At 40.9% G+C, this 23,303-nt stretch overlaps 1 protein-coding gene across 15 annotated transcripts in view; it reads right to left on the bottom strand.

Moving 5' to 3' along the window:
• Positions 1-23,303, bottom strand: part of MEF2A (myocyte enhancer factor 2A) — a 160,066-nt gene that overhangs the window by 116,642 nt on the left and 20,121 nt on the right. Inside the window, exon 1 of one of the 15 annotated variants that reach the window (XM_043494570.1) lies at positions 18,290-18,733. The exons of the other annotated variants lie outside the window; for them this stretch is intronic. The gene's annotated coding sequence lies outside the window, so the exon portion shown is untranslated. Of the gene's footprint in view, positions 1-18,289; positions 18,734-23,303 lie in introns of those variants that run through there. 15 annotated transcript variants of the gene reach the window in all.

The following is a 23,303-nucleotide window of genomic DNA, read 5'->3' as shown; positions in this document are numbered from 1 at the left end:
GTGAGACATTTAGCAAACCATGAAGACGCCTACAGGTTCCTAACAAAAGATTAGTGGTAAGATTTTTCTTCTGTGGCTACATTAACCACTGTACAAAACTCAATTTCTTCTTCTAAAATCTAAATGCTCATGCTGGAGCTCAAACCTCAAAATAATGAATGGAAAAACAAAAAATATCACTACATTTAAAAGTCTAGACTTAAAGAAAATAAGACAAAAAATGTGACTAGAGGAATGGAGATCTAATTCCAACAGCTTTTTTTCTTGTCTTTTACATTTTTAGTCATTTAATAGCTAAGTAAAATGCACACCATTTCTGCTATATTTATACATTTTTATTGTTTTGTATCTACCATGTACAAACTCATGGACATAGTCTGCTCAGAGAATCTTACAATCTATAGCCAGATAGACAAGTAGATTAGAAGTGTAACTATAGACAATTTATATATAAAATCAACTAAACTCACCCCCAAAAAATATAGCAGGAGTAAGTTTTGAGATGGACTTAATATGACAAGAATAGGGGCCATGTTGATGAGTTTAGGGCAGAGGTAGGCAAACTATGGCCCGCAGGACCATCCTGCCCAGCCCCTGAGCTCCTGGCTGGGGAGGCTAGCCCCCAGCCCCTACCCTGTTGTCCCCCCTTCCTTGCCACCATGTGGGCAGCGAGGCTGCAAGCTCCTGCCTCTCTGAGAGGCATAGTGAGGGAGCGGTGATGGCGCACACACAGCAGTGCAACTGTTGGGTAGGGGGTTTCAGGGGACAGGGAGCGGTTGGATGGGGTGGAGCGGTCCTGGAACAGGGGGGTTGGATAGGGCATGGAAGTCGCGGGGGGGCTGTTGGGAGGGTGGTGGGGTGGATAGGGGACAGGGAGCAGGGGGTTTGGATGGGGGCGGGATCCCAGGGGGGGCGGGAAGTGGGAGGGGGCAGAGGCCTGGTTGTGGGGGGAGGGCACCACCTTCCCTACCTGGCCCTCCATATACAGTTTCACACTCGGATGTGGCCCTCTGGCCAAAAAATTTGCCCATCCCTGGTTTAGGGAGTTACTTCTATGCAGAGCAGTTCAAAAAGTTTCTAAATGTATTTATACTAACTCTGTTGTATTGCCAAGAGTTATTTTGTAAGTAACTCAAAAGCATTAAACAATTTTTCTAATTAAAATTACAGTTAAAAAAGATAGTTAATACTTAAAATAATCTGGACAGAAGCTGTGCCTTCCTTGGTGTCTTACACAACAACCACCACACCCTAAGTGCTCTACTTAAGATGACACTGACATTCAGGCCGTCATTAGCATTTCATTTACAAGATCTAGAATGAATTTCCAGTTCCCCCTTTATTCTTTCATCTGAACTTTGTCAGTGATCTACTGCACCACTCCAATCTTTCCTTCAAAGTCATACATAAAATGTTAGCTTCCTTTTCTGCCTTAGCATGTTTGAACTACATTTTTAGAAAGTAAAACAACACTCAACTTTTTAGTTCAACTCTTTTCCTCACTTTGAACTTGCATGAGAAAGTGTCTCTGAGCAAGTCATGTAAATTAAATGCAGGAGGAACGTGAAAATTATATATCCATTTTACAAACTTTAACTTTAATACAAAGGGGAAAAAACACTGTAAAATCTTTTATATGGGAAAACCTTGACTGATAGGGTTCAATTATTTGTTTTTAAATTACTACATTTATCACGAGATCACTTTGACCCAGAGTCTATCTATTTAAAAACAAAGATATAAAGAACTACAATTTACTAAAAGTACTAGATGCTAGAAACAGTTTGACAAATAGGAACTTTATTTAACCTAACGGTGTAAATGACAAACACACAATTAATTCACATTACCAACAAAGGGTTTGTTTCAATGTCAAATGTTTTCATAGCATGGTATTATTTAATACACAGATAGATTAAATACACGTACCATTCATGATTTTTAAAAGCAATTTTCTGAAACTGAGGTGCAACCGACGTGCTCCAAATCAGGTAAAAGCAATAAGTAATGGAATTACCCATACATCTGAAAGGTGACTAAAAGACTAGTAAATGGATTCGAAACCATGTAGCACAGAGTGATGAAAGGCACGGTGGGGTGACCACAGGCCAGCATCTGTAAGAACCGGCAGAGGGAAAAGATGCCGCCACAGGCTAGCAGCATTTCTAAGACCATTGTTTTTGATGATTTAACTGACTTGTTTAGGTTATTAAATGACATATTTTTGGTGTTGCAGCCTGGTGTAAAATTTTCAGTTTGATTGTATTATACAGAAAGCAATTTTGACAGTTCCTAAAGATCTGATATATTTTATGACTACAAGCAAACATCAGAAGGAAAACTGATTGAATAACCTCTGTTAAAAAGAAACTCTCCATTTCTGTATAAAGTGTAAGTACTTAGTTACATTTAGAAACCCGGCTTCAGTTAAGAAACATATTACAATTTTTTCCCCTTAAAATTTATGGGGGTGGGGGGGAGTTTCTGATCTGTCTTTCAGAACTCAAATTTGCTGACAGAAATTTAACATTTTGAAGCTCAATTTACTGAAATTTATACACAATTGAAAATTGTACTTTAAAAGAATCTTACTGAGTAAGTTTTTAATTCCGAATACAATATCCATGCATGTTTCTAAAGATTGGAGGTGATCCTCTGATTAAACTCAAAAATGCTTTTAACCACAGTTTGAATGAACTGTGTAGCAGGAGCATAATCAATTTGATTTTAATGAGAATGAATTAAAATACACAATGATTTGTAATGTAAATAGGTTTATAACCAGAAACTATATAATGTACTTTTTCCTTTCTTAAAGGATGCATTCTACAAATGTGTCTCTTTCAAACAATTAAGTATTATAAAAGTGACAGGAAATAATTTAATATTGTTGTGGGGTTTATATCTACAAAAATAATTTTGTTCAACTTCATGTAAAAGTTAATAAAAATTCTGACTAAAAGATAGGTGAACAGGATATCCCCTTTTAAAGTGGATTCTTCTTCCCAGAGAATTTAATTAAGTAAGTATCTCAGAACATCTCCACTTCCAACAAACATCTTTTCTCTTCATGACAACTTGATGTCTGACCATTAGGGCACAGGTCTGGAAATCTGGCTGGAAACTCTTTGATACATCTTACAACTCCAATTTCCCATGTGACATTAAGCAAGTCATTTCAACCCATCCATAAAAATGGGGATACCTAAATTGCAGTAATCTTGTAGGTTTCAGAGTAGCAGCCGTGTTAGTCTGTATTCGCAAAAAGAAAAGGAGTACCCGTGGCACCTTAGAGACTAACAAATTTATCAGAGCATAAGCTTTCGTGAGCTACAGCTCACTTCATCGGATGCATTTGGTGGAAAAAGCAGAGGAGAGATTTATATATATATATACACACACAAACACACACACACACACACACACACACACACACACACAGAGAGAACATGAAACAATGGGTTTATCATACACACTGTAAGGAGAGTGATCAATTAAGATAAGCCATCACCAACAGCAGGGGGGGGAAAAGGAGGAAAACCTTTCATGGTGACAAGCAAGGTAGGCTAATTCCAGCAGTTAACAAGAATATCAGAGGAACAGTGGGGGGTGGGGTGGGAGGGAGAAATACCATGGGGAAATAGTTTTACTTTGTGTAATGACTCATCCATTCCCAGTCTCTATTCAAGCCTAAGTTAATTGTATCCAGTTTGCAAATTAATTCCAATTCAGCAGTCTCTCGTTGGAGTCTGTTTTTGAAGCTTTTTTGTTGAAGTATAGCCACTCTTAGGTCTGTGATCGAGTGACCAGAGAGATTGAAGTGTTCTCCAACTGGTTTTTGAATGTTATAATTCTTGACGTCTGATTTGTGTCCATTCATTCTTTTACGTAGAGACTGTCCAGTTTGGCCAATGTACATGGCAGAGGGTCGAAACAGCAGCCTGGATTTCTACATAGACTGCTTCCGCCGACGTGCACGAGCTGAAATTGTGGAAAAGCAGCATCGCTTACCCCATAACCTCAGCCATGCAGAACACAGTGCCATCCACAGCCTCAGAAACAACTCTGACATCATAATCAAAAAGGCTGACAAAGGAGGTGCTGTCGTCATCATGAATAGGTCGGAGTATGAACAAGAGGCTACTAGGCAGCTCTCCAACACCACTTTCTACAAGCCATTACCCTCTGATCCCACTGAGAGTTACCAAAAGAAACTACAGCATTTGCTCAAGAAACTCCCTGAAAAAGCACAAGAACAAATCCGCACAGACACACCCCTGGAGCCCCGACCTGGGGTATTCTATCTGCTACCCAAGATCCATAAACATGGAAATCCTGGACGCCCCATCATCTCAGGCATTGGCACCCTGACAGCAGGATTGTCTGGCTATGTAGACTCCCTCCTCAGGCCCTTCGTTACCAGCACTCCCAGCTATCTTCGAGACACCACCGATTTCCTGAGGAAACTACAGTCCATTGGTGATCTTCCTAAAAACACCATCCTAGCCACTATGGATGTAGAAGCCTCTACACCAACATTCCACACACAGATGGACTACAAGCCGTCAGGAACAGTATCCCCGATACTGTCACGGCTAACCTGGTGGCTGAACTTTGTGACTTTGTCCTCACCCATAACTATTTCACATTTGGTGACAATGTATACCTTCAAATCAGCGGCACTGCGATGGGTACCCGCATGGCCCCACAGTATGCCAACATTTTTATGGCTGACTTAGAACAACGCTTCCTCAGCTCTCGTCCCCTAATGCCCCTACTCTATTTGCGCTACATTGATGACATCTTCATCATCTGGACCCATGGAAAAGAAGCTCTTGAGGAATTCCACCATGATTTCAACAATTTCCATCCCACCATCAACCTCAGCCTGCATCAGTCCACACAAGAGATCCACTTCCTGGACACTACGGTGCTAATAAGCGATGGTCACATAAACACCACCCTATATCGGAAACCTACTGACCGCTATTCCTACCTACATGCCTCTAGCTTTCATCCAGATCATACCACTCGATCCATTGTCTACAGCCAAGCGCTACGATATAACCGCATTTGCTCCAACCCCTCAGACAGAGACAAACACCTACAAGATCTCTATCATGCATTCCTACAACTACAATACCCGCCTGCTGAAGTGAAGAAACAGATTGACAGAGCCAGAAGAGTACCCAGAAGTCACCTACTACAGGACAGGCCCAACAAAGAAAAACAACAGAACGCCACTAGCCATCACCTTCAGCCCCCAACTAAAACCTCTCCAACGCATCATCAAGGATCTACAACCTATCCTGAAGGACGACCCATCACTCTCACAGATCTTGGGAGACAGAGCAGTCCTTGCTTACAGACAGCTCCCCAATCTGAAGCAAATACTCACCAGCAACCACACACCACACAACAGAACCACTAACCCAGGAACCTATCCTTGCAACAAAGCCCGTTGCCAACTCTGTCCACATATCTATTCAGGGGATACCATCATAGGGCCTAATCACATCAGCCACACTATCAGAGGCTTGTTCACCTGCGCATCTACCAATGTGATATATGCCATCATGTGCCAGCAATGCCCCTCTGCCATGTACATTGGCCAAATTGGACAGTCTCTACGTAAAAGAATGAATGGACACAAATCAGACGTCAAGAATTATAACATTCAAAAACCAGTTGGAGAACACTTCAATCTCTCTGGTCACTCGATCACAGACTTAAGAGTGGCTATCCTTCAACAAAAAAGCTTCAAAACCAGACTCCAACGAGAGACTGCTGAATTGGAATTAATTTGCAAACTGGATATAATTAACTTAGGCTTGAATAGAGACTGGGAATGGATGAGTCATTACACAAAGTAAAACTATTTCCCCATGGTATTTCTCCCCCCCACCCCACCCCCCACTGTTCCTCTGATATTCTTGTTAACTGCTGGAATTCGCCTACCTTGCTTGTCACCATGAAAGGTTTTCCTCCTTCCCCCCCCTGCTGCTGGTGATGGCTTATCTTAAGTGATCACTCTCCTTACAGTGTGTATGATAAACCCATTGTTTCATGTTCTCTCTGTGTGTGTGTGTGTGTGTGTGTGTGTGTGTGTGTGTGTGTGTGTGTGTGTGTGTGTGTGTGTGTGTGTGTATAAAAATATAAAAATCTCTCCTCTGCTTTTTCCACCAAATGCATCCGATGAAGTGAGCTGTAGCTCACGAAAGCTTATGCTCTAATAAATTTGTTAGTCTCTAAGGTGCCATGGGTACTCCTTTTCTTTTTTCGTAATCTTGTAATGTGTTTTGAGATCTTCATATAAAAACTGCTCTGAAATTGCAAACTGTGGGCTCAAATCATACAAATACTTACACATGCTTAACTATACTACAGTGAATAGTCTCATTGATTTCAATGGTATTGCTTATGGTAGTAAACTTAAGTACACGTGTATTTACAGAATGTGGGGTCTATGAGATTACCCATTATTACAGGAATCTCAAACTGATTTCTGTAACGTCACTTTAAATATCCATCTTTGCATCAATAACTAAGGATATTTCTATTAACAATACTGCAAGAGATGCTCTAATTTCCTTCCCTTAAATTTCATCATTTAGAAGCAATATTATTCTTATGAACTTATCTGAGATGCAACTCTTAACTAGCCTCTTTTATTGCACCCATTAGGGCATATACAGTGACATATTTTATTTAAATTAATCTTCCAGATGATAGTTCCAATGAAAGAGCAGAACACTATTTTTGGTCTAATAAGTCCATCAAAGAAACCGAGCATAGAATATGATTCCACACTAGCCGTAATCTCCATTTTAAGGAGACATGTCACATTATTTTAAATTCTATTCCAGGCCCAAGAGAACAGTCTGTATAACTACTATGCTAATCTTAAGTGTACATTATGTGGAAAAAGAATAGCTACTTACCCTACAGTAACTGTGGTTTTTTAAGATGTTGTAGACAATGTGGATCCCACTGTAGATATGTATGTGGCTCATGTGAGAGAGTTCATATTTTTTTTAATAGCAAAATCCATCAGAACTATGCATGCATTCTGTACCTCCTCCTGCTCCATAATGAGAGCATGAAGGGAGGAATGTCTGTGAACCTCCCTCAGTTCCCTCACCATTTGAAGCCCGGCGCAGCTGAGACCTCTGAAAGCAGGGATAGAGGATGGGCTGGTGTGGGATCCAAAGGGATAACAACATTTCAAAGAATTACAGTTACTGTTTGTTCTTTGAGTATGTGTCAGTGTGGTTCCCACTGTAGATGACTAAGCAGCATCCCCTCAGGATGAGAATGAGGCATTTCAGCTGCATCAACTGAACAGAAGTTGAAGTACCGTTCTTCCAAATTTGGCATCTGCTCTAGCCATTAAATCCAACACAATGCTTGACAAAAGTGAGCAAATTACACCACATTCTCACCTTGCAGATCTTGGAAACTGGCACATTTCTGAAACAGGCTGACTATATCACTTGAATTCTGGTGGAGTGAAACTTGATGTTTGGTATGACAGATACACTAGCCAACTGACAGCAAAGCAAAATACAGAGGCTATTGAAATGGATAACACAATTTAAGAAGATGCCTTGAACTTCAGAACACTTGGATATAGTTATAAATATACGGGGCAATAGGCTGAACAATTTGGTCATTAACATAATAAAGCGAAGTCCTGGATACATCTAGAGTATATAGTTTATTTTCTCCTTGTGCAGAATGTGGCTGTAGGAAGACAACAGGCAGCTTGACTGACTGGTTCAGGTGAAATTCAGAGACCACCTTAGGAATGAACCTTGGGTGAGGTTGCAACAGTTTTGTCCCTATGGAATGTTGTCAATTATAGGCACCTGAACTGCACTCACTCTCCAGGCTGATGTAATAACCACTAGCAACACTGTATTCAGAAGGAGATGGTACAGGGGGCAATTTGACAGAGGTCTGAATGGAAGCTCTAAAAGTCTCAGAAGAAACAGATTGAGGTCCCAGGCAAGGACCTCCAACTGGTGGGTGTGTAACAGTCCTTTAAAAAACTTTGATACTATAAAGGTGAGAGAAGACCAAACATAATTGTACAGGTGGATGACAAGTTGAAATCACCACGAAATGGATCTTAATAGAGCTGAATAAGAGGCCAGCCTGTTTTAAATGCAGTAAGTAGACAAGGATCTATAGTAACGAGGCCTGAACCAGACCATGATGGGCTGTCCATATCAAGAACTTTTCCATTCAGATGAATATGTTACTCTGATACAGAGAAGAAAAGCATCTATCAGAATTTTCTGGACCTGCAGGAAGCAATCTCCATCTGTGGCGCTCAACCAGCCAACAATCATGCTATCGGGTTCACTAACTTCAAGTCTGGATGGAGTATCTGGCTGATCATGGTGTTGTGAGATCAAGTCTGGACACCGTCGGGAGAAGTAGTAGATCCACTGGCCAAAAGATATCTTGGCCAGTATGGAGCAACGATAAAAATCAAAGGCTTGTCACATGATTTTGGAAATCTCCTTGGGGAATCAGTGGAAAGGCCTCGAGAGGCCTTGAAACCACTGCAAAAAGAAAGTGCCCAGTAATGAGCCCAGACTTTTACCACCTCTGGAACAAGAATTCAAGCACTTGGCATTGACACTGGAGGCAACCAGGTCTATTACTGGGGTCCCCCAAAATAGGAATATCAGCTTTATGATGAATTTCCACAATGACGATTCCTGAGAGGTAATTGACTATTTAGGAAATCCACCAGGTTTTTGCTGACATCCAGGAGCTGAAGAGCCATCAGAGGTCATCCTGTGTTGGTAACATCACGTCCAGAGCCTGAAGGCTCCCAGACAGAGGAGAGAGAAATAAGCGAGAAGGTGCACACTTAGTAGATGACATGTCTGTGATGCACACAAGACCAGGGGTTGTCAAACTGGGGGTCAGGACCCCTCAGGGGTCATGAGGTTATTGTATGGTCGCAAGATGTCAGCCTCCACCCCAAACCCTGCTTTGCCTCCAGCATTTATAATGGTGTTAAATATGTAAAAAAAAGTGTTTTTAATTTAAAGGGGGGGGGGGTCAGACAGAGGCTTACAACGTAAAAGGGGTCACCAGTACAAAAGTTTGAGAACCACTGCATAAGACTGCACTATAGAGTTTTGAAGAACACATAGGAATATTATGCAGTCTGGCCTGATAGTTCTGAGCTCCAGAACACTGATGTGGAGCCCTATGTCCTCTTGCATTTGTAGATAGTCCAGGTGGGCTCCCCAACCTGAATGTGATCCATTCATAATTAAAACTCTTTATCAGGGATGGGGCAAAAAATGATACCCCTCCACACACATTTCCAGGCTTCTTCTAGCAGATAAATTGTGTGGCAACGCATGGTGGGATCACCACCTTCTTGTTCACCTGATACATTGCTGGGGAACAGATCAAACTGAGACAGTGCTGGAGTGACTGTAGGTGAAGTCTGGCAAGTGGTGTCACATACACACACACACCAACATATGGCCAAGCAACCCCAGAAACATCCATACAGTCTTAGTCTGGTTTGATTCTACCCTGCAAAGCAATGACTGCTGTAACAGGAACCTATTTTCAGGGAGGTATGTTCTTGCCAAACTGGAGTTGATCAGGACTCCCATAAACTCTATTGTCTGTAGTGTCATTTTTCGTAAAGGGCGGGGGGAGGGAGTATTTTTTGTAGTTCACTAGTAGACCCAGCTGAAAGAACAGGAAGACAAATTTCAAGTGTGCCGCAGCCTTCTGTTGGGATCTGCCCTTAATCAGCCAATCATTGGTGCCATGGTAAACACGAATGCCTTTTTCTTCTGTTGGTTCTAGGATCCCTTCATTCATCGGAAAAGTGATTCTGACTGAGGACATTGTACTCAGAATATCAAATGAGACTTATCCGGTATAAAAAGAGTCTCAATGTTCAGGGTCTCTGCAATTCAGGACACAAGATCCTGGAAACGTTAAAGCAGAGGTCCCCAAACTATGGAACACACCCCCAGGGGGGCATGGAGGAACGTTCTGGGGGGGGGTGCCGCTGGGGCCCAGGCCAGGAGGGAAGGGAATACCACCCAGCTCTGTGCTGGAGGCCCCTGCCTTGGCCCCACCCCCAGCCATGGCTCCCTTAGCCCGGTCCATGTCCCCCCTTCCTGGAGCTGCAGCCTCTCTCACGGCCCCAACTACAGGGGCTGGGAAGGCAAGGACCAGGGCAAGAGGGGACATAAAGTAAAAAAATTTGGAGACCACTGCTCTAAAGTCATCTCTTGACAGGATGGGTGCTGGTGATGCTACTTTGGTTAGAAGTATTTTTTAGGGAAGATTTGGGAGGGGGAGGGTGTCATTGTCTATCATCTCCTGTTCTAGTGTAGCTAGTCTAGCCAGCAAAGCCACCAGGAAGTGTGATCGTTTCTTTTTTCTGGACATGTGGGAAGGTGATTTGTTCCTTGACATATGGGAGTACTGTCCCCAGTAAGGCCAGTATGGACAAGTTATTATATTCTATCGGTATTGGCCAGGTTGTGGCTGGCTGCCCCAGTGCCATTCATTGCTCCATGCTCATTGGGTTGGCACTCTGAAGAGGGGCTCCCTGAAAACCTCATTGGGTTCTTTAGTCCAGTGGCAGGGGAGAGGGTTCCCTGCTTGATGCCGGGGGGGGGGGGGGGGAGAAGGAATACATCTTTCTGAAGTGCAGCATCGAGGGATGGTACAGAATTCATAACAGGTTATGCTGGCTGCTTCTGTGATGCTGGGGGTGATATGGATGCCTCTTAGACTTGGGCATCAGTATCAAATTCAGTGTCTGGCTTCTTGTTATGCCTGATTTCTTAGGTCTTTGTCCTTATAGTGCTGTCCAGTCGTCTCTCCCCTCCCCCCCGGGAGTTCCCGGTCTCAAAGGTACACGTATACTCACAATGGCTACAAGAATCAGTATCCTATTTATTGGCAGGCACAGGTACCAGCTTTAGAGCCGGAGTTGGGGCAGTCAGGAGGGGAGCTGACATGGTCAGAGCCAGAACTACCAGCACCGAAGCTGTGTCTAGGCACCAGGCACTTCACAGATATTTAAATGGTTAATATCATCAGTGTTTACTCTGTCAATGTCCTCTTTGTGTCCTTTCCACAGCCCAATCCTAGAGCATGAAGAGTACTCAAAGAAGTGCTGATTGATGCTAGCTTACCTCTGGTTGTAACCAAGGACTGAGTCTTGTGACAGGGTCGAGACAGCTACAGGAGAATAATAGAAGGCAGATATATTAGCTCCAGGTTAAGTAGGTCCCTTTTCCCTGGGTAAGGTAACAGAGAAGGTTCCAGAACAATCAGGAACCTTCTGGAGACAATTAAGACAGGCTGATTAGAACACCTGCAGCCAATCAAGAAGCTGCTAGAATCAATTAAGGCAGGCTAATCAGGGAATCTGGGTTTAAAAGGAGCTCACTTCAGTTTGTGGTGCGCATGTAAGGAGCTGGGAGCAAGAGGCACTGGGAGCTGAGAGTGAGAACACGGACTGTTGGACGACTGAGGTGTACAAGCATTATCAGACACCAGGAGGAAGGTCCTATGGTGAGGATAAAGAAGATATTGGGAGGACGCCATGGAGAAGTAACCTAGTGAGTTGTAGCTTTCGCAAACCTGTTCCAGGAGGCACTCTAGACAGCTGCATTCCACAGGGCCTTGGGCTGGAACCCGGAGTAGAGGGCGGGCCCAGGTTCCCCCCAAACCTCCCAACTCCTGACATAGGAGAAGCTGACCTGGACTGTGGGTTCATGAAAACGCCCAAACAGAGGGCTGCCGTGAAACTCCAAGGTGAGCAAATCTGCCAATAAGTGCAAGACCCACCAAGGTAGAGGAGGAACTTTGTCACAGTCTGAAGTGACCCACAGGGACTGCTCAAGTAGATGTAAATTGAACTGCATGTCCCTGAACCTGTGGATCCTAGCAGTGAAGGACCTGCACAGAGACAAACTACCTGGGAATGTGATTCTCTCTCAGGCAGATGAGGCTTCTGCTGTGTCCATGCCTGGGGGATGGGGAGGGATCAGTCCATTGCAGGACAGGCATGGTTTGAACCCTGAAGGTTTGGACTTCATCACAAAGTGGGACAGTTGACAAAGTGCTTCACCCCACCGTACCAGGAGCGGTGGAGGGGGCAGAGTGGGAATGTCAATTGATTTTCTTCTTCCTTCTTTGGAACTTCCTTGAGAGAGAGTGTGAAGACAGAAATCCCCAAACGTGAAATCACCAATCCAAGATCTCAGATGCTTTTGCTGGGCCTCATCTTGTGCAACAGGCGGTAAGAGAGACCTAAGGAATGGTTACAGCCATTCCACCCTTTCAGCTCTCAAATGAGAGGCACCGGACACATGGACAACCCCAAAGGACACTGCAATTCAAAAAAAATCTGATATTGTGTGCATATAGTATATAAGCACCTACATTAGAATCCATACTGACATACCCAAACAACCTTGGATCAAAACTGAACTATTAGCAGAAATACAAAGTTTTGTTTTAAAATTTCCTAATTACCATAGTCTACTTTAGTAATAAGTGCCATTTGAGTCAACCTGAAAAAACAAACTGGATGATAATTTAGCAGAAGTGAAGATACCACATGGCATTACATGTGCACAAAGTGTAAGAAAAAAATTATATTTACACACAAGCGTGCAGGAAAAGTTATTTCTGTACACTAAAATGCAGGCTTCAATTGTGTTTTTACAGTACATTTTATCTACTCCATCCATATCTTTAAATCCCAAGATTTCTGATAACATATGAACATGTGCTAGAAGATGAATCACAGTCAATTACAAAATACAGAGTTTTGATACAAACAGACACCAAGAATCTTCTCAGAGCTACGTCCTCTGGCCTGCAATAAAGCTCAACTGTTGTGAATATGTTATGAAATAAAGAATGAGACACTGCAGAGTACTCCTGGCCTGGAGGACACTGCACTCCCTTCTCTCTTCTACATGCTGGTTTGAAGAACTATAGCAGCTGAAGCAATGAATGATGATGGGTAGCTGGCAACAGCTGAGATACCAATGCCCCAGTCTTCAATTTCACCTGCATCAGCAAAGACAGAGCCTAGAAGAGACAGTATGACTAGGGCCTGACATGTTCAGCTGCTTTATTATTGTCACTGTTTTTTTGTATTTTTTTTAAAAAAAAGAAAAAAAAAAAAGGGCTTCTTTCCCCTCTCCCTCCACAAAATATGCAGATCCTTTTAATACATTTACTTTGAAATATTGGGCTAAACCTCTTCAATTATCGACAATTAAAATGTAGACATTGCCATTCAGCACAGACGCGTAACAAAATTTAACTCCAGCTACATAACTTAGTGCAAGAAACTGTTCTTATCCTATCCATCCCATCCCATCCCTTCATAGTGTTACGTAGCTCTGCCTACTCTCCCCCGCAATCACCATTGCCTTAGAAGTTTCATATTACTGGACTAAGTTAAAACAATTTAGATACATCATACAAAGCCTACTACTGGGAACAGCTCTGATATTGAATGGAGCTAAATCAGGTTCCTCTGCAGATTGCTCACTCATGCCAGAACTGGGAAGGGATACAGGCAGTAGAGCTACAAAATAACATGGAGCACCAAAATCTGACAACATTCTGACTTGCAAAGAGTTCAGTGGGAAATGCCCCTACCCCATCTCAACGGAAAAGGAGGGGCAGAGAAAGAGAAAGTTATGTTGGCAGTTAAGTTGGTCAGACTGGCAGGGGAATGAAGAGCCCAAAAGAGAGGGGGAGAGCACATGGCTGAAAATGTCAGGGCTGGGCCCTAACTCCTCCTTGGGCACTCTACTTCCCATTGGCAAAGTGTGGGGGGGAACAGGTGAGCTGGGTTGGCCAACATGCCTCCCTCCCTCACATCAATCTAAACCCCTTCCCAGGCTTTTACGATTCTTTGGCTGGTCACAATTTGCTGCCAGTTTCCACTGCATATATACGCGAAGACGACCAGCTTCCAGTAGTAAATGAGACCCAGGATTTCACTGGTGTTTGAGACTGTAGCTAAAAGGGAGGTAGTCTTCGGACCGAGGACCCTTTTTTGGAAACCTTTACCTCCCCACCTTGCAAGAGCAGAGGATTCATAGGAGTTGAGTTCAAGGGGCAGACTAAGGAGGGTCTACCATGAGTTGTATGGTTGAAGCCTTATAACCTTGACTACACCTAGTTAAATGCCTGGTGTGAGAGACAGGAGGCGGGAGGAAGAGAAGTGGGAGGATGGCATATAGCAGTCCTCCCAAGTGTTAATAAAGTTGCACTATGATGCTAAAATCCATCCCTGTGTCTGTCTTCGTTCATCTGCATGCTGTGATCTAGTACAAGTAGAACCCTGCTACTGTATGCCAAATAGTGTGATCACAGAAGAGCATTGATATAATCATCAGGTTTTCAAACCTATTACTGACTGACAAAAAACTTTTTCCACAGCACAAATAATTTAAAAACCACAGATAAAATATTGATGTTGCTTCTGACAAGAGGTGCCAGAACAAGGGAAGGCCAGAGTCTTCCCACTTTTTACCGGCTGTAAGGGCAAGCAGAGTCTCGGGGCAAGGGGCAACACAGGGGATCACAGTTCAGGCACCTGTGGGGCCCCCCCATCCACACACGCATGCACGCACACTCTCTCTCTCAGGGCACTTCTGCCACTCCTGCTTCTCACCATTAGTCAGTAAACTGTAAATTGGTCAGTACTGTATTCAAAGTGGAGTTTTGGTAAATCTGATATATATAAACCTTGAAACTTATGACACTTCTTTGAAAGCAGAAAATGTAAGTTGCAGTTCTAACTAATCACAATTTTATTTGATACCGTGCAGAGAGAAATGTAGTAGACATGTAATTGGCACTTACAAAAAAAATGTAAGTGCAAAAGAAAAAAACACCGGCAGCTAGGGCTGTCAATCTCAGTTAACTCAAGCAATTAACTCAAAACAATTAATTGCAGTTTTAATCACACTATTAACAGAATACCAATTTAAATGCATTATAAATACTTTGAATGTTTTTCTACATTTTCAAATACAATACAGAATACAAAGCATACAGTGCTAATTTTATATTTTTAATTACAAATATTTGTACTGTAAAAAAGATAAACATAAATAGGATTTTTCAGTTTGCCTCATACAAGTATTTTAGTGCAATCTCTGTCGTGAAAGTGCAATTTACAAATGTAGATTTTGCACTCAAAAACAAAACAATGTAAAACTTTAGAGCCTACAAGTCCAATAAGAAAAGGAGTACTTGTGGCACCTTAGAGACTAACAAATTTATTAGAGCATAAGCTTTCGTGAGCTTATGCTCTAATAAATTTGTTAGTCTCTAAGGTGCCACAAGTACTCCTTTTCTTTTTGCGAATACAGACTAACACGGCTGCTACTCTGAAACCTACAAGTCCAATGTTTAGCATATCTGGCACATAAATGCCTTGTAAGGCCAGCTACAATAGTGCCATGTTCACACCTGCACTCACTTTCAGGTGACACTGTAAATAAGAAACGGGCAGCATTATTTCCTGTAAATGTAAACAAACGTGTTGTTTTAGTGATTGGCTGAACAAGAATTAGGACTGAGTGGACTTGTAGGTTCTAAAGTTTCACACCGTTTTATTTTTGAGTGCAGTTATGTAAAAAAAAAGTTCTACATTTGTAAATTTCACTTTCAGGATTAAGAAACTGCACTATAATACTTGTATGAGGTGAACTGAAAAATACAATTTCTTTTGTTTATCTTTATTACAGTGCAAATATTTGTAATCAAAAACAATAAAGTGAGCACTGTATACTTCGTATTCTGCATTGTAACTGAAATCAATATATTTGAAAATATAGAAACATCCAAAAATATTTAAATAAGTGGTATTCTGTTATTGCTTAACAGGGCAATGAAAACTATGATTAATTGTGATATTTTTAAATCTCATGATTTTTTAAATAATTTGACAACTATTAGCAACACAAGTCTAGTCACTCACCACAACCGTATCAAGAGTCTCATGATATTTGTAGCTTTTCTTAAATATCCAGATGCTACAGTTGTGTTGAGATTCTCAGGTTTCATTTAAAAAAAAAGGTTTTAGCCCCGACGCCTTGGGGGGGGTCGGGGGGAGTGATGAGGGATGTAATTTGAGGGCATGTCACACTAGTATGTCACACCCTAATTGGCCTTCATGGATCCTCCTGGCATGCACTAAGAAGTTACATAGTGCACATTTATGTAGTATTGTGAAAGGGGACTACATTAATACATACTAGGAAACTTCTTAGTGTTTGCCAGGAGGATCCATGCGGGCCAATTAGGGTGTGACATGTTACTGCTAACTAAAATTTAGAACCCTCTGGTACAGACTACAGTACTGTGTATGTAGATAAGCCTAGAGAGGAAAGCCTATCTAATTTAGCTTTTAGTGAAGTGTAAGATTAGATTAGACTAAATAGGCACATAGCCTGTTATTTTACGGTCCCTTCTTCTCTAATGCTTTGTGCAAATTAAACAACACAGTTAAGTAAGATTTTGGTCAATATCACCTGTCAGATAAGGTATGTGCTGGAAACGCCACTCAGTTCTGTGGGGTGATAAGTGGATTGTACACACAACACAGTGTACTTGGATCCTGGTCTAGGAATGGAGGAACTGCAAGATTTCACCCTCAAGTCAGGCGAGAACAAGAAGCCAACTCCTCTTTTGCATGCCTTGAGACAGACCAGAAAGGTTGGAGAGGTGCAGATAGGCCCGTAACTATTGCATTTATAGAATATACTCTCAATTAGTTCACTGAGAAGATGTCAGATTATTCCTTAATCAGTTTGCAACGATGAATACTAGTTTGGCGTTATCAAAGAATCCAATATCCCTTGAACCAAGATGTAAAGTATCTCACCTTTACCTTACAAAATGAAGAAAATTAATTCTATGTTTTAATTTTAGCAGCTTTATTTTATTATAATGTATAGTTATTATAATGTTTGTTGCCTAATTTTTTTTTATTTACTTAAAATCTATATTCCTGGAAATGCTGACTACTACTTTTTTTAACTCTAAAACTAAGTATTCACATAAACATTACAACCTCTATAGCCCACGAAAGCTTATGCTCTAATAAATTTGTTAGTCTCTAAGGTGCCACAAGTACTCCTGTTCTTTTTGTGGTTACAGACTAACACGGCTGCTACTCTGAAACCTGTCACTACAACTTCTCTGCTTCATAAGAATTTAGTTGCAGAGAAAAACTTAACACAATTTTCTCACAAATAATCCTTTGCAGAGATTATGCAGTGCCTCTGCCACCCACCAAAAAAAAAAAAAAAAAAAAATACTGCGTAGATTTTCCATCAGAATGAGAGAGACATTTATCAGTAATTAGCATGTAAACAGAAGTGGAATGTGTGCCTGTGTATAACATTTCTTGTCACTTCATCACAGAATGATGACACTATTAGACCAGATAAGGTATCTTATTTGCCAAGTATTGACACAGAAGGGGAAGTCTTTGGTTTAATATGCGAGTTATATGCATAGTTCTCCCCCCACTTACCAGCAATCAGTACTTAAAGACATCTAAAAAGTGGAGGGTCTATCATTCCCATATCTGCCTATTCCCCTGCCCAGCAATTAATTCTGTCCCTGAAGCCTCAAACCAATCCTATCCCCAAAACAATTTCACCCCCTTCATCCTTATTGCTACTCCTAATGTTCTTCACATTTGTCTCCCAGGTCTGGGGAGGCTGCAACAGGGACCCTTGTCCCTTTTCCCAGACCAGGTGCTGTACGAAGGAAGAGGGGACAGGGAAAAAGCAGAGGAGCCATTTTATTGTTCACAGGAATGTAAGTGGGTGTAGAGCCACCCTGAGCTACTGGGATCTTTCTGCCTCCCCCCAACCCCAACAACCTGGCTCATTTTTTAACTGTTCTACTTCCCAGGTCCACAACTCAAACACACTTTTAAGCACTGAAGAGAGCAGAGTCGTGTTGTGACTGACTTTTAATTCAATAAAGAACATGGATTGTAACATGAATGCTGCAGTGCTTTGAGAATAAATTTATAGGAAAACAATAAAGATGCTTACTATTTTTATTATTTTAGGAAGCTTAAGAACTTGATTTAGTTTAAAAGTTGCGGACTTTAAGCCACACAGTCAGTGAGCAATCAAATAGTATCATCCTAGTATTATTCATTTGATGTGGCTTTAAAAAATAATGTTGTGGGATCATAAATCTGGGTCATATTTGTACTTACATATACATATGTAGCTTATGCTAAAGATTTTTTTGCTGCTGCTCTTACTGGTGGTTGGTTGTTTTTGGCACAAGTACACAGGAACCATGCCTTTAAAAAAATTTAAAAAAAATGATCTCCCCACCCTATTTCAAGAACTGAGATTCAACTCTGCATGTCTCTATACAACAAAACTATCACAAACACAGAGCACCCAACTTAACAGTAATTTGTTCCATATTTTGTCCGGAAAACCTGACCAGTTACAAGCTGAATAATCACTATTTGTTGAGCACCATATCACAATAAAACTTTTATGTTAGTATTTTGATCATTTCAAAACTTATCCATCTTGACAAATGCTGTGAGGAAAGTCTTAGATTTTGATCTGCTATAAACTGCATTACTGCATTAAAATACAGAAAAAAAAATGTATCAGACTATTGCAATGCATGGCACTCAACCCCATCCAAAACCTTATTGTCACTTTAAAAGGCAAATAATTTTATAAACTGATGGATTCTTCTTTTTGCAAAGGGAAAATACTGTCAATAGTTGGCAAAGAAGCCAGTCTGATCCAAAGTAACTGAAGTGGTACAGTGACTTTGAGGAGTGAAAAGCTTTCAATGCACAGCATGCTAGGTTTTTCAAGATAAAACTGAAGTGTGCCGAACAACTGATACTGCTTCTCCAGATTTTTCATGCCATCTGATCCAATACAAATTAATAGTCCACTCTAGTAAAATTTAGCTTACACATGGTCAATATTTAACATTGATTTTTGCGATAATTCATTTTTGTAAAATGAAAAATTATGCAAATGAACACAAAGCAATACCACCACGAGATGCCAACTGACAAGAATTTAAATACTTCCAGTGGTCATTTGTAACATTTCTGGCTGTTTAAAAGGGGAATGCATGATAACTCTAGATGTTATGAATGGTTTTTCAATAGCCAACTTTGACACTTGCCATTAGACTTTATCAACACTTCAATACTAATTTCAGACTCTGTGTGAAAATTTAACACCTGTACAACCCTAAGAGCACTGAGAGTTAGACTAAATAAAAATTACATAGATGTAACTGTACCTAGATGCTTGATTTTATATATTATATCTACATATATAGTAAGAACAGATGGTGTGATAAACTGTTTTCCAGCAGTTTTGGAAGTCTGAATATGTATCAAATTTTGGAATATACACTTTCAGTACACAATATGCCCCGTGTAGCAGTAAGGAGAAATGATAAAATTCAGTTCTGTAGCCAGTTCAGGATGCAAAAATCTGTAGTTTTATCTGTGTTTGCCTTATTGTTCTCATGAATAAAGCAAAAAAGAGAGTTTAAGTATACACACAGTGCCTTTTCAGGCTCAGTTGACAAGATTTTCCAGCTCCCTCTTCTTTTAAAGAGAGCTCTAAAGCCCTGAGAGGCAGTTCTGTTACAAAACTCCAGCATCAACACAAGAGAAGGGCAACTAAGTGGATCATCCTCCATTTTGAATCCCAACTTAATGCAGCCAGAAATATTTACGTAGCAGACACAGTAGGGAAAGATAGCCAGCAGAGGAGAAAATAAAGCATACACTCTGTTCAGCCTGCTAATCTTTCAAAGTAGCAGGAATATAATAGACAAATCCTCAATTTTCTGGGGCATAGGGCATTTTAGGCCTCTCTGTTACAAGCTACATGGGAAAATACATAGAATTATTACAGAGACAAGGTAATATCTTTTACTGGACCAGCTTCTGTTGGTAAGAAAGGTGAAATACAAGCTTTTGAGCCACACAGAGCTCTTCTGCTTGTCTCCTTTACCAACAAAAGATATTGCCTCACCCACCTTCTCTCTCTCTCTCTAATATCTTATGACCATTATGGCTACAACATCATTGCATAGGATTACTGTTAATGAGTCAGGGTTGTATACTGAAATAAGGCTCAGGTGAAGAGGAATACCATAGTTACTACAGAATCTGGATGTGTTTTATAGTGAGGCGGTGTAAAGGATTGCAGTGGTATATGGGGCCAAAAACTGAACAATAAGGATAAATACTAAAAAGTTGCCTCCATCAGAACATCACAAACTACATGTTGAGTGAGGCAGCAGACTGACAAAAAACCCAAATAAACGAAGAAACAAAACCCAACCCTTACATGAAGGGACTGTTGTTCATTGTTATCTAAATCTTTGACTGTGGCCTATGTTGTCCCCTCTCCAGAGCTCTGGAAAGGATTCTGCCTCCTGCTCCAGCAGCATATGGGAGTCATAACCAGCCTTCAAGAAACAGGGAAGAATCTCCTCAGCACAGTTCCTATGGTATTATTTTTGCATCCCCTACAAGCCCTGGCTTAGGAAGTTTCACTACATGCATTATGCCATTTTACTACATGCATTCTGACCTGAATGTATAGTCAGCACTAGGGAGGCTACTGCAACTTACAGCAGCCCTAGGAGCTGTTCTAAGTTACATGTGGGACTACTTTGGTCTCTGGGACAGCCCAGAAGAGTCTTAAAGCAAACTTGAGACACCTTCCATTACACTGGGCTGTACCTTCTGTGATGGACTTCCAAGGTATGCACTGCACTACCAACCAAGTCTGAAAATGATTACAGTAGGTCTGTATACGCAAAATGTTCCAATGGAGAATATTTTCTTTATATATAGCATGGAAATATAATAAGGAAAGCGACTCTTGGAATTTCCCCAGCTCAGAACAGGTAGACTCTGTGTGTGTGTGTGTGTGTGTTATATAAATATAAAATAAAGTGGGGCGCGCGCACGTACACACACACACACACACACACACACACACACACCACAAGACATTCAATCCTAGGCTGCTACTCACAGACAAGAAGGCTGCATGCCGATTCCCACGTTGGGGTACATTAAAAGCAACTAAATATCAAGGCCTTAAAACTGAGAGACACCTCAAAATGCAACACAGAAAAATTCCTAATGAAGATTTCTTTATATTGATTCACAAACAAAACTGGACTTTGAATGAAAAAAGGCATTTGTAAACCTCTGTTTAAAGAAGATAAGAAATGTTGACATTAAAGACTCGTGTTTTCCATAACTCCCCCCGCACAAATAGATTAAGGGGGAGAATAATACACATTGAATGAGATACTGAAATATAAAAAAGGCGGCTTGATATATGATAAGATTAAGAACTTTGTTAGTTATATTTTAATGATCTGTAATTATGGATAATGAAGGCGTATACACAAGAAGGCACTTAGGCCAAGGCCTTGCCTGACCTGAGTGTGTTTTTGCCAATTTGTCTTTGATATAACATTGTCAAATTGTTTAAAGTAACACTGTTGCTGGCAAAATAAGTAATATGTCGTGTTGGAAGATGTAAATAAGAGGTACACAAATGTAATAATATCTAAAAAAACGAAACCTTTTTTGGGAGGCTCAGGAACAGAGTGACACAGAATAACATGACCCAAAAACTGCAAAACCAGCAGGAAAAAATGCAGAAGTTGGTAAATGAAGCTTGTGCATGCGTGACATATAGATTACCTGACACCCAAAGGATTGATGTGTTAAAAGCCTATTGGACAAAGATTAAGTAATTAATCTTGTAGTGTGTATATAAAGTCCTAAGTGAATAGGGCCCAAATCAGAGAAACATCAAATCAGAAACTGAAATACAAGACTGAACCATCAGACCAAGAGATCAGTAGACCATCAAGAAGTATAGGAGAATTTCCCAAGGACCCAGACGATGGTAACTTGGGTCCCTACTAATTGCATCTTGTCTGTTAATGTTCAGACATCATAACTGAAGTAATGGCAAAAACTGATTATGACTAAAATGGTGGACTTGTGATCCAGTTCCCCAATTTTAACACAACACGCATCTATTCAGTATCATCAGAAGACCACCAAAGTTTTTTCTGGAAGAGCTAGTAGGGCCACGTTTTGGAACTTCACTTGAAATTATTATATGCAAGTATAAATCAAATGGAACTTGAGTTGTTCAACTTCAGTTTAGGCAAAGAATAACAAATTAAATAGGCAAAAAAAAGTTGGGATTTGTTACTTTTTAGGTTTACTGGCTATTGTTAAATTTGTGATAATCTAAATATAAAGAATTGTCATATAGTTACTTTTCACTTGTTTTATAATCATGCATTTTAAGGCAGCAAATTGTTGTAAGTAAAACACAGGATACCTACCACATCTTCAAACAAAGGAACATAGTTTAAAGAGTGCTAGGTGCAAAGTGGGCTGTCGAGTATCATTTCTTTTACAGGAATACCTCAAATAGTTTTTCAGTACTCTTCTGATAAAGATAAGAACAAAAGCTAAAACAGGAATTCACAACTTGAAACCACACGAGAGCATGTGATCAGACATACCCTCCTAAAGATGCAGGTGCACTGCCAGCTACATGGGTCTCACTATTGAATTAAAGTCATAACTAAAGTAGCTTACATGTTATTCTTGTAAGTTTTTTGAGAAAGTGAGCTAAGACAGATGGCTTTGATAACATTTGTTAAGAGTTACTATCCATTACAAAAGAAAGAATTGTGTCTCATTTAGATACTATAATTAAGCAAAGTGTGTTTCCTGACCACCCATGAAACTCTTAAAATTGGACAAAACCCAAATGGTGCTTTGTCCACATGGATCCCACTAATAGCACACGTTACACGTACATATGTTTGAAGTCTTTTAGCCAACAGTGTGTGTTGGGGCTGCCATTGTGTTCCACATGTCCTTGCACCGTTTCATCTCAGACCCTAAGAGGAAGTGCAGGCCCATCCGCTATTCAGGATCCCTCTCAAATTCAGGAACCCCATATGTACTGGAGGACTCTGAAGTAGCAGAGAAAGAGGATTGGTCATGGGATCCACACAAAGCATCTCCAAGACTGGTGGTGTGTGAGATTCTGGTTTTCGTTTGCATTTTTTGTATTGTCTGTGTATAGCCCACTGGTGGTGACCAGCAAGCAATTTCCAGACGTGAAAGGATCTGAGAAGCCCTAGCTAAATATATTGCAGAACCACTCTCC

The sequence above is a fragment of the Dermochelys coriacea genome, chromosome 10 (assembly GCF_009764565.3).
Source record: "Dermochelys coriacea isolate rDerCor1 chromosome 10, rDerCor1.pri.v4, whole genome shotgun sequence".
Taxonomy (NCBI): Eukaryota; Metazoa; Chordata; order Testudines; family Dermochelyidae; genus Dermochelys; species Dermochelys coriacea.
Note: the sequence above shows the minus strand (reverse complement) of the source record. Positions and strands in the feature narration are given on the sequence as shown.